Raw genomic sequence first — 14,041 nt, forward strand, 5'->3', positions numbered from 1 at the left:
TTTGTTTTTGTGATGTTTTACCTTGTTTACTTTGCTCCATGCTTTTCTGCTATGCTGCCATGCTACTCCTAACCATCTTCCCATGGCTGCAGAGCCCACAGGTGATCCTGAATACAGGTATACATGGGCGCAGGAGACAGGTAAGAGGTGGGGCAAGGGTGTTGACAAGTAATAATTTGGAATTGCTGCTCGTTTTATTCATACTAGAGTGATTGTATTAAGCATGTAACTTTGAATTATTGCTTGTCTGTGCAAGCTCTTATGGCAATTGCCTAAATAAAGCGAATTTAAATGAATGAAATAAATAAATATATACGTTTAGAAGAGTGTATTGCCCTGGACACCTACGACTGAGCATGTCCGAATAAAACCTGCTAAATATTGCTTATGCTCTGTAAGCGGGAGTGCTGTCGCCCCAGAAGGCCAGGAAATCAACCTGATCCAAGCAGTCAGGAGCTTATAAAAAAAAGATGTAGAGAAAATTAACACAGATCAAATCTATATGCTGGGGCTTTCATTGGACGCTAATATTAGCCAGGGGGCTTGATGGGGAGAAAGGAACCCACTGCCAGTGGCCTTCAATAGAGGGTTGTGCAGAGGGGAAGGAATCTTTTTCATGTGTGTGGCATCTAGCACCTTTTCGATTACACCACTTTTCTTTCCCGTCTTCCTGTGTGTTGTTCCCTACCCGGTCGCTCTCCACCTAGACCTGCCCCGGATCTGCTCCATAAACCCCACCTCCTGCCTGGATCTGCAGCAACCTTGGATGGAAGAACCATGGGGTGTGGTTGGATTAAGAGTTCAAGTGGTAGCAGTTGAGCAAGAGCTGTGGAAAAAGGGTGGTGCTTGGGGGTTCTTCAATTGGTGTCCCCCCAATACATGTTATATGGATTCTTCTTGACAGAAGGGGGACACCACAGTTTGACATTTAGTACGTTTCGTAGCTTGTTACGGGCCAAGGTGGTTGTCTTGTCTAAGAACTGATTTGCCACACAATAAAAGCAGCCTTTTCTCAATGCATGCATCAACAGGCGTATTCATGCATCCAGTCCTAACTTGGCACGGGCACCCACTACAGCAAACACAGACCCTGGATCCTGCATTTTATAGCAGTCGCTGCACCTCCAGCCCTTGCATTCATTTTGCTGCACCCCACCCCCAGGATTTCACTGCATTCCCGTTTCATTACGAGTCTCTTGAATTTTTCGGCTCAAAGTTTGTTGGAATCTTCGGTATGCATAGCCTGCGGCTTTCTTATAAAATGAGCAAACAGCAAGCTTTGTTTATGAAAATGAAGTCCCAGCCTGGATGTAAAAAGACACGCGAGGAGGGTGCGCCCTTGGAGCGGCTTCTAGAGGCGTCCATGCTCGAGCCTCCTGGTCCACTGGCGGGAACTCGCTGCGGAATCTGTTTCCTCCGCGTTGCCTGTGATAACATGTGGAAATGCCATTGAACGGCGAACCCCTGCCCTGGAAGTCTCCGGAGACCCTTATTTGAACACGCTTTTTTCTATTTCTGCTTCTTCCTGTAGATAAGACACACGTCTTCCTGGAGGAAAGAACCTAACAGTAGAGTCGTATGGGGGAGGGGTGGAGGGAAAGTGAGGCATAACATTATTTTATGTACAGTGAATGAAGCACGAAAACCGACATGAAGGGTGGATATGTGTAGGGTTCCCTCGGGCATGAAAAATTCGAACAACTCCAGAAAGGCTTCCTTTCGACCACCCTATAAGTGTTACGTTGTCTTGCCCAACGTGCCAACGTGACACATTTTTCACAGAGTAAAAGAGGCTGACTAAGGATTGGAGGGCAGGTACAACGAATGGGGGAGGGGGGGGGGGGGGAAAGGACTTGCATCAACAAAACTACACAAATAAAATAAAACGCTGTAATTCAAAAAGTAACTTTAGTTTATTAGTTGTAGAGCGCACCTAACCCTGAGGTATCTGGGCGCTTGAGCATAAATAAGTGGTTACAGTTACAATGCAGGGGGGTGAAGAATCATGAGGACCAGGTTACAGAGAGGTGGGTGTGGCAACAGCAAAGCATGTGACAGGGAATAGGGACCATGTTACAGAGTGGGCAATATGATTACAACATGGCAGATGGTTACAGAGTGGGCAATATGATTACAACATGGCAGATGGTTACAGTGGTCAAAATGATTACAACATGGCAGATGGTTACAGATATTAGCAAGATAAAAGGATAAGTTAGACTGGGAATAAGAACTCCACAGGCTGATGAGTATTAGAATAAATATAACAGTAGTGCGGGTACAGCTAGTGAGTAAAAAAAGGAGGGGGGAGTAGTAATTTCACAAAGGTCGGACAAGCAAAGAGGCAGATCGAGTGTGACTGGGGTGAACTAAAGTCGCTGGGCAGTCCCAACAATGGCGACGAAAGGGCAGTAGCCCTGTAATGCTGCGGCTGCCTGCAGTCTCCTGCTGGCAACATGCTCCAAGTGGAGAAGTGTGGTTTGCTCCAAAATCAGAGCTGTGTAAGAGGGTCGGTGGAAGAGGTACTGGTGGCGCTAACTCCCACCTGGGGGAGGGGTAGTGAGCGGCTCACAACGCTGCACCACAACAATGTTGCAGTTAGCTCCCACCCAAGGGGAGGGAAAAAGAAGCAGCGTCAGCGATCCTGGCCGAGTGGCAGAAAGCTTTGGAGTAAAAAAAGAAATAGGGAAAAGGTTTCTGGAAATTAAGTAGTGCAGCAAACTGCACTGAAGCCTGATTGGGGAAAATGCATACATCCCAGAGAGACGAATTTCAAGCACAGTCAAAGTGAAACTATACAGAACAAAGGTGCTTCCTCTGCACTCCGTGTGTATGAGTTGGTAGTGGGGAGAGAAGCGGCCAAGGCCGCCACTAGAACTTGATGCTCTGGCAGCGGGTGAGAGAGAAGGCCACCAATGTTATGTCAACAACCCCTGCTACCCCAGTAATATCGCTGCCTGAGGAGCAAAATAAGTGCCGCAGCCCGGACAACATGCCACCAGAGTCTCGCTAACTGCCCACCATCAAGGGACTACTGGCGATGTGGCCCCTGTTGTCCTCGGGTACGGCTTTGCCGGCTCATGAACTGTGCTCTCAACTATCCTGGACTGATAAGTGCAAGTCTGAACTGGTTTCCTGCAGCCCCACTTATGCTCAAATAGGATTTAGTAAATGTGTACTTTGATGCTGGGAGCCTGCATGTCACTGATTTGCTGAAACTGGTCCCTGTAAGTGTTTGTAAAGCTGTCATCCCACAGATTGTCTGCATGCTCAATACGGTTCCAATGACTGACCATGGTGTCTGTCGGTTCAAGTTTTTCACTTCTCCCCTGCTGAATAGTTTCCCTCAGAATGTGGTAGAACTGCCAACATACCACCAGCAGTCATCCAACTCCGACCATCACCTGCAAAACATGTAAAGAGTGGCCGTGATATGTTTGTAACTGAGTCTCAAAGTATGTGGTTATTGTTTTAACCCACGGTTCCCAAGTGGACCAGGTATTGCTGTTTGTGACTGTTGGTTTATCTGATGCCCAGTGATAGTGTCTTCATTTTGTTTGTTATGAAAAAGGAGGAGTGTGGGGTTGCCCCTTTAAGAAGATGTGTCATGACGTCATCACGACTGACTCTGAATAAAAGGAGCATTAGCTGGTACATGCCTCAGAACAGCGGCAGACTCCATAAATGGCACTTCTGTCTATCTCATTTATGGAGCCTGCAGGCTAACACTGTGTGATCACGGTCCTGCTGCCCTGGCCTGCAGGCTGATGCCGTGTGAGCACGTTACTGCAGCCCTGCTGATCTGGGAGCCCCGAGGCCTCTGGCCTGCTGTGTGACCACAGCACAGCTCCTTGCCAGGGAGCCCCCGGCAGCTGATGTCTTGCTGTGTGACGACGCCCATCAGGGTGATCCATGCAACTGTCCGTGCTGTGTGATCACGGCGTTCTCTGTGTCTGTTGGGTGCTCCCAGTATTGATCGGGCTGGACTGTGTGATCACTGGTCCAGTCCCAACAATGGTGATATAACTTTTCTTTTAAGCCTGATGCAGTCATGTTTACTCTTAGAGGTTGCAGGAGAACAAAGGACCGAAGGCCAGCAAAAGAGAGGCATGATCATGGTTTGGTAGAGGGCAGATAATTCTTGGTGGGCATCAGAACATCAAGCATACGTTGAAAGGAGGAGTAAGTACCGTAAGTCATTAACCCATCCCAAAGGTACATACACATACCCAGGGTCGAACTTGAACATAAAATTGTCTCGGACGCCAGTGAAAAAGTGGCCACAGTTCTAAATGGTAATTCATTCCTTTTGTGACAGACCGTTTGAGAAGTACCCAAGGGGGAGGATTTTTTTATATTTTGATGCACATTTTGCATTTTATGGAATATTTATTGAGTAACTGGTCAAAACTACTCGCTGCATGGTGAAATAACGGGCCCACTTTGACCAAATAAACTGGACCAAACTAGCATTTTGTGTTTTTGGTTCAGGCATTGGCCTAAAGGCCAGTCTGGACACAGAAGGAAGGAAGTAAATCAATCTTTCTTTCTTTCTTTCTTTCTTTCTTTCTTTCTTTCTTTCTTTCTTTCTTTCTTTCTTTCTTTCTTTCTTTCTTTCTTTCTTTCTTTCTTTCTTTCTTTCTTTCTTTCTTTCTTTCTTTCTTTCTTTCCCTCCCCTCCCCTTCCCTTTCCTCCCAGACATTTCATGTTTTACCATCTCTGGGTGGCAGAACGCAGACTCTCTGGTAATACTTTATTGCCTGCACTTTGCAGCGTGAATGATGCAAGGATTTATCAGAAGGAGATGGCGTGGGGGCGTGGCTAGGCGCCGAGGCAAGATGGCTGCCTAGAGGATCGGCTCCGCCTCAAATAGTATTTAATTTGCATTAGGTTCATATTTTCTTTTTATAAAACTTACCTGAATCTTCGTGCTGAGAGTTGCTGTCATCCTGGATTGGCTCAGTGGACTTTCTCTGCGGCTCCGTCGTGTAGAACAGCTTCTTTCGCAACAAGCTCCTCTCACAGGCTTCTTCATCGGGCACACGTCGGAACGCGAACCGCCCCTCGTGAGGAGAGGAGCGGCATTGCGTGTCAGCTGACGACCCGGACTGGGCCTGTATTTGAGGCTCCTTCTTACGAGTGCGCCACCTGCTGGGAGTCAAGATAAGAAAAAAAAACAGTAAGAAACAGTTTTACATTGAACTTGATAACATTATACATGAAAACATACTGAAGGGAAGAAAAAAAAGAGAAAAAAAAAATAACTACTTCATTATTTTTAAGCTGACAGAAAAGAGGGAAAGGTTTGATTCATGAGAGTGGAGATACAAGTCTTCAACTTCTTTTAGGAGACAAGAAGAACATTGATGAGGACGTTAGGCAACATTATAAAGACATACAGAAAAAAATTATAATACTTTGCACGTTATTCAGTCTTCCTTCTGCAAAAACTCTTCTTTCCTTTAAATTTTACATCACTGCCACACCCTCTCGCTGCAACTTTTCTACACTGTACATTCAGACTGGATTATAATCGCCCAACCTGCGTATTTCTACAGCTCTACAGGTTGAAACCTCTCTTTTTGGGTAACAGCTCTAGACAACATAACTCTTGTAATCTCCAGTAGTATATGCCTTATTATTCTGGGTTTTTCCATTTTTTGGTCTCTCTAGCTTAGAGTAAAGCCGTATGAATAATATGGATGTAATAATTATATACTACAAGTCATCATAAATAACTTCTACAAAGAATCATACGCCATAACTACTTACACCTGTTAATAATTGCTCAGATATGGCAACCAGCAAAGCTAACCAAAAGAATGGTGCCTCTTCTAAGGATGCTACCTCCTCTTCAACTATTCTAAAAAAAAAACAAAAGTGACTCACCACCTCCACTAGGTATTTCAGACCCAGCTATTGAAGCCATTCTTGCTGAAATCAGGGCACTCAAACCCTTTATTGAAACCACAAATACTAAGCTACAGCAATTAGATGAAAGGTGGATGGGAGTTAACAACAGAGTGGAAGAGGCTGAGAACAGAATTGGCGTTCTAGAAGATATTTCTTCTAGGGTTGCGCAATTAGAGAAATCCATTAAAGAACTCCAAAAGCATAATGAAGACTTAGAAAATCGCAGCAGGCGCAATAACCTACGCATCTCAGGCCTTCCTGAAGGAGCTGAGGGTACTGACCCCATTGTCTTCCTACATAAATTCTTACCGGCCATACTACATCTGCCGTTGGAAACTACTTTTAATATACAACGAGCCCATAGGATTGGTCAACCCTCAGTCTCTTCCTCATCTCGTCAGATACCAAGAACGCTAATATTTTACCTTTTGGAATATTCTCAACTATGCTGTCCAGTCATTTGGTCGACAGACAAATGGTCGACAGACAAATGGTCGACGCAATTTGGTCGAAAGACAAATGGTCGATTTTTTTTTAATTTATATATATATTTTTCAGGTTTTCGTTTAGGAAAAAAAAAGGTTTTTTAGCAAAAAAAGGGGGTTGGGGGTTGGGGGTTGGGGGGGACCCACCCAAAAAAAAAAAGTGAAAATACTAAAAAAAAAAAATTCGACCATTTGTCTTTCGACCAAATTGCGTCGACCATTTGTCCTGTCGACCATTTATTTCCGAGCAAATGACCTGTAACCCTCACTACAACTAATTTTCTCCACAGTTAAAGAACGTAAATCTCTCATTTGGCATGGCAATTATTTATCTCACAGGATGTGGTTAGAAGTACAGCACAAAGAAAACATGTTTTTTTGGCATTTCGTCCTGCTCTTAAACAACTTAATGTCCGCTATGGCTTATTCCACCCATGCTCCTTTAAAGTAACATACTAAGGACGCTCTGCAGTCTTTGATGATCCTGCTGGCTTAAGGCTCTTCATACAATCCCTTAAAAATGATAACATGGACACCTCCTCTCCAGCTGTGGCCTCAACATCACCCACTACTTGAAACCTAGTCTCTATTACTTTACTCTTATGTTTTTATTTACCTAATGCAATGATCTTACAATTATATTTATTATGTGGGGTGGGCGCTCTTTTGGGTCCCTCTTCCACTGGTGGTTGCTTTTTTTCTATTTAGCGACCCAGTTGGCGTTTCCTATCCCCTATTTATATTTCCTCCCAACTCCCTCTCCCATGTCCTGTTTGATCTCTAAAATCACTCATTTGACATGGTATACTCCCCTCCAAGGTTTTATCAAACCCCTTTCTCCCTTCCCTGACCCCCTATGTTCCTTCCTTCTGTTTAAACATTTGGGTATATATGATCTCAACCAAATGACAAATGCTATGTTTTTATTATCGCACTATCGCGCTATAAGTTGCATGAATATCAAATTTCTTCTAACTAAATGATCTTTAAATGCATTACATGGAACATCAAGGGTTGTAAGAATCCTATGAAAAGATGTAAAGTCTTATCTCACTTGAATACATTTAAACCAACAGTAGCTTGCCTGCAAGAAACACACTTATCCCTCAAAGAAACAATGAAACTTAAGTCTCTCTGGGTGAAGGAGGTTATCTCCAGTCCAGCTATATCCAAGAAAAATGGAGTTGCTATATTAATTAGTAAAAAACAACCCTACAAAGTTCTTGCCCAAGATGCAGACACCTATGGAAGGTGGGTTTGGGTAAAACCTTTAATTGACACGACACAAGTATCAATTCTCAATATTTATGGACCTACATTACCAGACCCCTCCTTTTGGAATAATATTAAACAAATGATTCTGAAAAATAACTTCACCAATTTGATAATGTGTGGTGATGTCAATCAGGTCTTGGACCCTTATTTAGATCGAAAATCCAGCTGCATGTTTAAATCCAACAAAACTCACAAATCCTTTGGGAACTGTCTAGGGGAAACAGGACTAATTGATTCTTGGAGGATATCTCATCCTACACATTTTGGACTATACCTTCCATTCCCCCCTCACAACACATTATCACGACTTGACTATATTTTTGCTACTAAGACCATACCTGGATCCATTATAGACTCTAAAATCTCCAACATTATTAACTCTGACCACGCTCCGGTCATCACATCTCCCTTACAGATATGAATAGAGGTGCTTCCAGATGGAAACTTAACAATTTTCTTTTAAATGATTCAAAGTCTATTCAATCTATTAATGCTTTCATTCAACAATACTTTAACGACAACCAAGACCACGATACCTCCATTGTCAATAATTGGGATGCTTTCAAAGCAGCCCTTAGAGGTCACATAATGGCCCTCTCAGGTAAGAATAAAAAACTTAGGAAAAGATATCTTGATGAACTATATTCTAAACTCACTCTTGCAGAGCAACACTACTATACTGACACTAATTCAACAAACCTACGACAAGTTATTAAAATACGCTTTGAAATCAATAAAAAAATCACAGAGTTGGCTGCTGGTACTATACTTAAATACAAAACAAAGATTTATCAAACTTCTAATAAGGCAGGAAAAATGCTTGCCTCCTATTTAAAAACCAAAAAAGAAAAAGTTCAAATCTCTCACATTCAAGACAAATTAGGCATAACGCATCATCGGTCTGATGAAATACTGGAATGCTTTAGAACATTTTATACTGATCTCTATACTCCAGAAAGTGCTATTCCCAAAGATAATATCGATTCCTTTTTGAACAACATCAGTCGAACCACTTACCCCAAAACTGATTTATCTCACCTTGAAAATGACATCACGAGTACCAAAGCCATCCATAGCCCCGGAAAAGGTAAAGCAACCAGCCCAGATGGACTATCTACCGAATTCTATAATATATTTTCCCAAGTTTTAACCCCTAAACTTAAAAAACCTTTTTCATATTTTATTTCACGAAAATGCTCCTCCGGGTCCTTTTCAGAAGCTTTACTTATCATTTTCCCTGAACCTGACAAAGACCCTACTCTTTCCAGCAATTATCGACCCATTTCCCTTATCAATATAGAAAGCAACATTTTTGCCAAAATACTAGCCAACAGAATTGAATCCTCACTCCCAAATCTAATTAAACCAGTTCAAACAGGTTATGTAAAAGGACGTAACATATCCTCTACCGCCAGACTCCTACTAAATGCCATCAACCTTGCAGCTAATGACAAAAAAGACATTCAAGGTTATGCTGCCCTTGCATTGGATGCAGATAAAGCTTTTGATCGTGTTGATTGGAATTTTATGTTTCAAACTCTACGTTGGCATGGTTGTGGTGAAAAATGTATTTCACTTGTTAAACTCCTTTATTCTGCCCACAAATCTGCTATCTACTTAAATGGTCAGACTTCCTCTTCTTTTCCCTTGCTAAGAGGAACGCGTCAGGGATACCCCTTTTCACCATTACTATATATCCTCTCTCTTGAACCGCTACTAGAATTAATAAGATCTAACAAAAACATCCCAGGAATTCAAGTAGGTGCCTCAATTAATAAAATAGCCGCATATGCGGATGATATTCTTATCTTAATTAAAAACCCCAAACTTCATATTCCATACCTCTTGAATGCATTATCGTAATTTGGTCAGGTCTCAGGATATAAATTAAATACACAAAAATCAGAAATGATGCCCTTAAATCCCTACTGTCTTAAACACAACATTGACATTTTCGGCCTCAAATGGTGCAGTAGCTCCATTAAATATTTAGGTCTTCGTTTTGCCCCTACTATCCTAGATACTATCAAACTCAATACTATAACACTACTGGACACCCTCAAGGATCTTACATCCAAATGGTCTCCACTCTACCTCTCCTGGTGGGGGCGTTTAGATACAATTAAAATGATGCTTACTCCCATAATTCTATACTACTTGCAGCCCCTCTCCGTCCCATTATCCCTTTCCTTTTTTAAATCCATTTATTCTATACTACTTAATTTTGTTTGGGGAATAGGAAAAAGTAAAAAGAAATTGCTCTAACCAAACTGAAAGCACCCTATGACATCGGTGGTGTTAGATTCCCAGACTTTAAGTCATATCACTCGGCATTTCTTATAAAACAGTTTCGTCAATGGTTCATGGATCCTAAATCCGTCGACATCCCGACTTGGTGTACATTAGAAAAACAAGTAGTTCAACCACATAATATCACTGATTATATATACATATTTACACATTCATCTAAAAATATTTTGGAACCTATTAAAGCATCCGTATTAGCTCTACAAACTTTTCTCTTTCCCCATACTAAAACCCCCATTAAGTATCTTTCCCCGTTACTATGGCATAATAAGAACATAGTAATTAATAATAAGATCCCTAATCGCAAAACATGGATTCAAAAAGGTATCAGATTCATCCAACACATTATAGATGGTCCTTATATCCTCTCCTTCCAGCAACTCTCTACCACATTTAATATACCTAAGAAGGACTTACAATTTTACAATAACTTAATTAACTCCTGTCTTGATGCACTTGCCCAATTTTCTTATGAAATTCTTACTCCAGATGCCCTCAGACTAATGCACCTTACCATGGTCAGTGAAGTTAGAGCCTCAAAAATATACAATTTGCTCACCTCAACTTTTAAGATTTGCCCAATCCGTCTGAAATGGGAACTTGATTTAGGCTACATGTTTGAAGACCATATTTGGCTCCGCCTGTTTTCCAAAATTAAACAACTATATGTGTCAGCAAATATTTCACAACACTTTTATTTCTTCATTCATAGAGCATTCATTACTCCGGCCAAATTGGCTAAGTCTAATCCGAATTATAATGCAAAATGTTGGTCATGTGGTTTATCTCCCGCCACCAATATATGCATATGTCTTTTGAATGTTCATATATTGTTACATTTTGGCATGAAATTTGGAAGTTTCTCAAATGGATCTTCTGTGTTGATGTTCCTTTCTCCTTTGTTAATATATTTTTAGGAAGCTTAGCCATTACAACTTATATTCCACCTGACTCTGCTAGACCTTATGATCTATTCATTTGCATAGGCTTAAAATGCATCACTGCTAACTGCAAAGACTCTAGTTTGCTTTCTACCAAAATTTGGTGGAATACTATTTGTAGCACTCATAAATTGGAAATGTGCATGGCCAACAATCAAAACACAATTCCCAAATATAATGCTAAATGGTACTATTTCACCAGCTATCTTAACTGTTTCAATGCAACTGCTCATGGTACATGAATGTATACTCTTATGTCTTCCTCATTATCCATATGTCTATACACAAACTGAAATGCCTGGACTACACAATGTTAGAAATGATTAGATTAACCTTATGATATAATCTATCATACCCATCCTCCCCCCTTATCCTTTACCCTCCTGTTTCTTGTGTGTCTCTTGTACGTCTCCCTGTAAGTCTCTCCTTATCTCTATACTCACTACACATAAATCACTCTTTACAGACCAGAGCTACAACTATTCATATATAACTTGTTATTTTAACAATGTTAAAACCTACTATAGTTTATATTATATTCATAGGTGAATTTAACTAATGAATTTGTTATATAGAAAGTTTATTACAATTGATCAAAACCATTCACCATGTAAATTCTGTATGGTTCTTGTTTCATTCAAAGTCTGTAACTTGTTGATATTTGTATCGTTCTCAATATTTAAAACAATACAAATTATTAAACAAAAAAAGAAGGAGATGGCGTGCCTCGCTCAAGGTCAGAGTGCAGAAATATCACTGAAGCAGGCAGTAGGCTAATTATTCATCTTGGCAAACAAACGTTGAATTGTCCTGTGGTTTGAATAGACTCTACAGGAGGAAAGGGGAAACAAATACCACATTAGAAACACAGAAAAGATGTTCTCCTTTCCCACCTCGGAGAAACGGAAGCTTTTCTACTGTAGGTATCCAGAAAACACGTTTTTATAGCCCATGGGCCTGATTTACAAAAGCATTTTACAATGATGCAATCCCATTCACAAACCTTTAATAAATCAGGTCCCATATCTTCAATGTGGGCTGCCATGCTTTGAGCAAAGACATAGACGCGTAATTCATTTTTATCTTTTAAAAAGTTTTTGTTCATTTTCAAATTGATAAAGAAACAAACAATCAACAAAGGAGTCTGGGCAAGTGCAATAATAATGCCTTGTACGGGGAGACCTCTAGGGGGCATGGATAAGTATGGCCACTTGAGCTCAGGCTCCCACTTTTTCCAGCGCAAAATGAAGAGAAAGAGCGGTGAAACGCTGTCCCGGCACCGACAGCGGGGGCTCAAGTGCAACAGAGGGAGTTCGGAGCTTCCAGGCGAAATAACAGAGCAGAGTTGTGCAGGCGGCCTTGGCCCGAGGTCTCGATGGGCCCCGACATTGAAGGTGCTGGGCACCAAGGACGCTGCAGAGCATCCTAGCCCCTGCACATGGAATAGGCAGCGTTGCCGAGGGCGAACCTCGCAGCTCGACAGCACGGACAAGTAACCTGGGGCAACAAGGTCACAGGGGGAGGGGAAGGGGCAGAACATATACTGCAGACACAGGGTATGATATGATATGATAGTTTATTTATATAGCGCCTATACACAATGTGTTTCAAAGTGCTTCAAGGCAAGGGAGGGAACAAGGGAAAAAACAATGACATTCTTACAGGCCATGAACAGTAAGGATGTGAAATTAACTATCGTACTCGGCCTGACGACATTTCAGATAGTGCAAGAGCTAAAACATAGATAAGGAAGGGAGGGGGAGAGTGGGAAGAAAATGGAAACAGACAGGCGACTACCGTACTAGGCCTGACGACATTTCTGGTAGAGCCGGAAAAAAAACAAGAGGTGAGGGAGAGGGGTGCAGAAAGGTAGGGGAGGAACAAAACAAGTGACTATCATATTAGGCTTGATGACATTTCAGATAGTGCTGGAGGGGCTTGGGGAGGAAAAATCCAGTAAGGGGAGGGAGGAGGAGACAGACGAGGTTGCTATCATACTAGGTCCAGGGACAATTCTGATAGAGTAAGTGCATAGAAGAAAGTAAGGAGAAAGTAAGGGGAGGAGATAGGAAAAGGGAGAAGGGAAAGGAGGAGAGAACAGAGAGTTAGCAGTCAAAAGAGTGGAGAAACAAGAGGGGAGAGTGAATACAATTGCAGAAGTCAGTAGTAACACATAATGTTGCAGGCCAGGAAACAAAATGAAGATGGGAACAGCATGATTCAGGGCCACCATGAGTACAAGATGCAAAAGAAGTTCAGCATGAGAGTTGAGAAAGGGTGACGCACCATGAATGAATGAAGTCCATAAAAGTCAAATCCAGCCTTGTCCACAAGACGGTGATGGTGAAACCAGAATGTATCAGGACAGACTCCTGCAGAAGTAGGCTTGAGTGGGGTGAGGGGGGAGCAGGGTAGAAGAACCAAGCAAAACAGGAAACACCTGTGTGCGTGAATGGGGGGGCACAAGGGAACATCACGGGGGGACCAGAGGGAGTAACACATGTTGGTGCATGCCTACCTGCTGTCTGAGCAGGGGGTCGGGCCCTGGGTCCTCCTGGTCAGAACAGGTCCAAACAGGAATTCCCCTTTTCTTCGTCTGCCCTTCGCTTAGGACGCCCGGGTGAGAGACGCCCTTGATCTAATAGTTAGGAGCAGGAAGGAAGAGGCAGGGCTAAGAAGGTGGGTGGTGCTTGCTAAGTGGTGAAAAAGAGTGTAAAACAGGAAGGCACCAGGTTGGCGGGGCTTGCGAAGTGGTGAAAAAGAGCAGCAAACAGGAAGGCACCAGGTGGGCGGGGATTAGGCCAGGTGACCTAGATCCACTTGCACCTACTTCCCATCTGCAAAGGATAAGAGGCTGGAGGGCTCCTTAAGTAAGGAAAAAGAGCGCCAAACAGGAAGGCACCAGGTGGGCAGGACTTGCTAAGTGGTGAAAAAGAGCGGCAGGCAGGAAGGTACCAGGTGGGCGGGGCTTAGGTCAGGTGACCTAGATCCACTTGCACCTGCTCCCCCTCTGCAAAGGAAAAGAGGCTGGAGGGCTCCTTTAGTAGGAAAAAGGAGCGGCAAACAGGAAGGCACCAGGTGGGCGGGGCTTACTAAGTGGTGAAAAAGAGCAGCAAACAG

The 14,041-nt window shown here is 42.6% G+C and overlaps 1 long non-coding RNA gene across 1 annotated transcript in view; it reads right to left on the bottom strand.

Moving 5' to 3' along the window:
* LOC138565983 (uncharacterized) overlaps positions 1 to 14,041 on the bottom strand; it is a 120,175-nt gene that overhangs the window by 50,404 nt on the left and 55,730 nt on the right. The window contains exon 2 of the long non-coding RNA XR_011301754.1: positions 4,919 to 5,151. This is a non-coding gene — a long non-coding RNA (uncharacterized lncRNA). The remainder of the gene's footprint in view (positions 1 to 4,918; positions 5,152 to 14,041) is intronic.

This window comes from Ambystoma mexicanum, chromosome 2p (genome assembly GCF_040938575.1).
Source record: "Ambystoma mexicanum isolate Mex_15411 chromosome 2p, UKY_AmexF1_1, whole genome shotgun sequence".
Lineage (NCBI taxonomy): Eukaryota > Metazoa > Chordata > Amphibia > Caudata > Ambystomatidae > Ambystoma > Ambystoma mexicanum.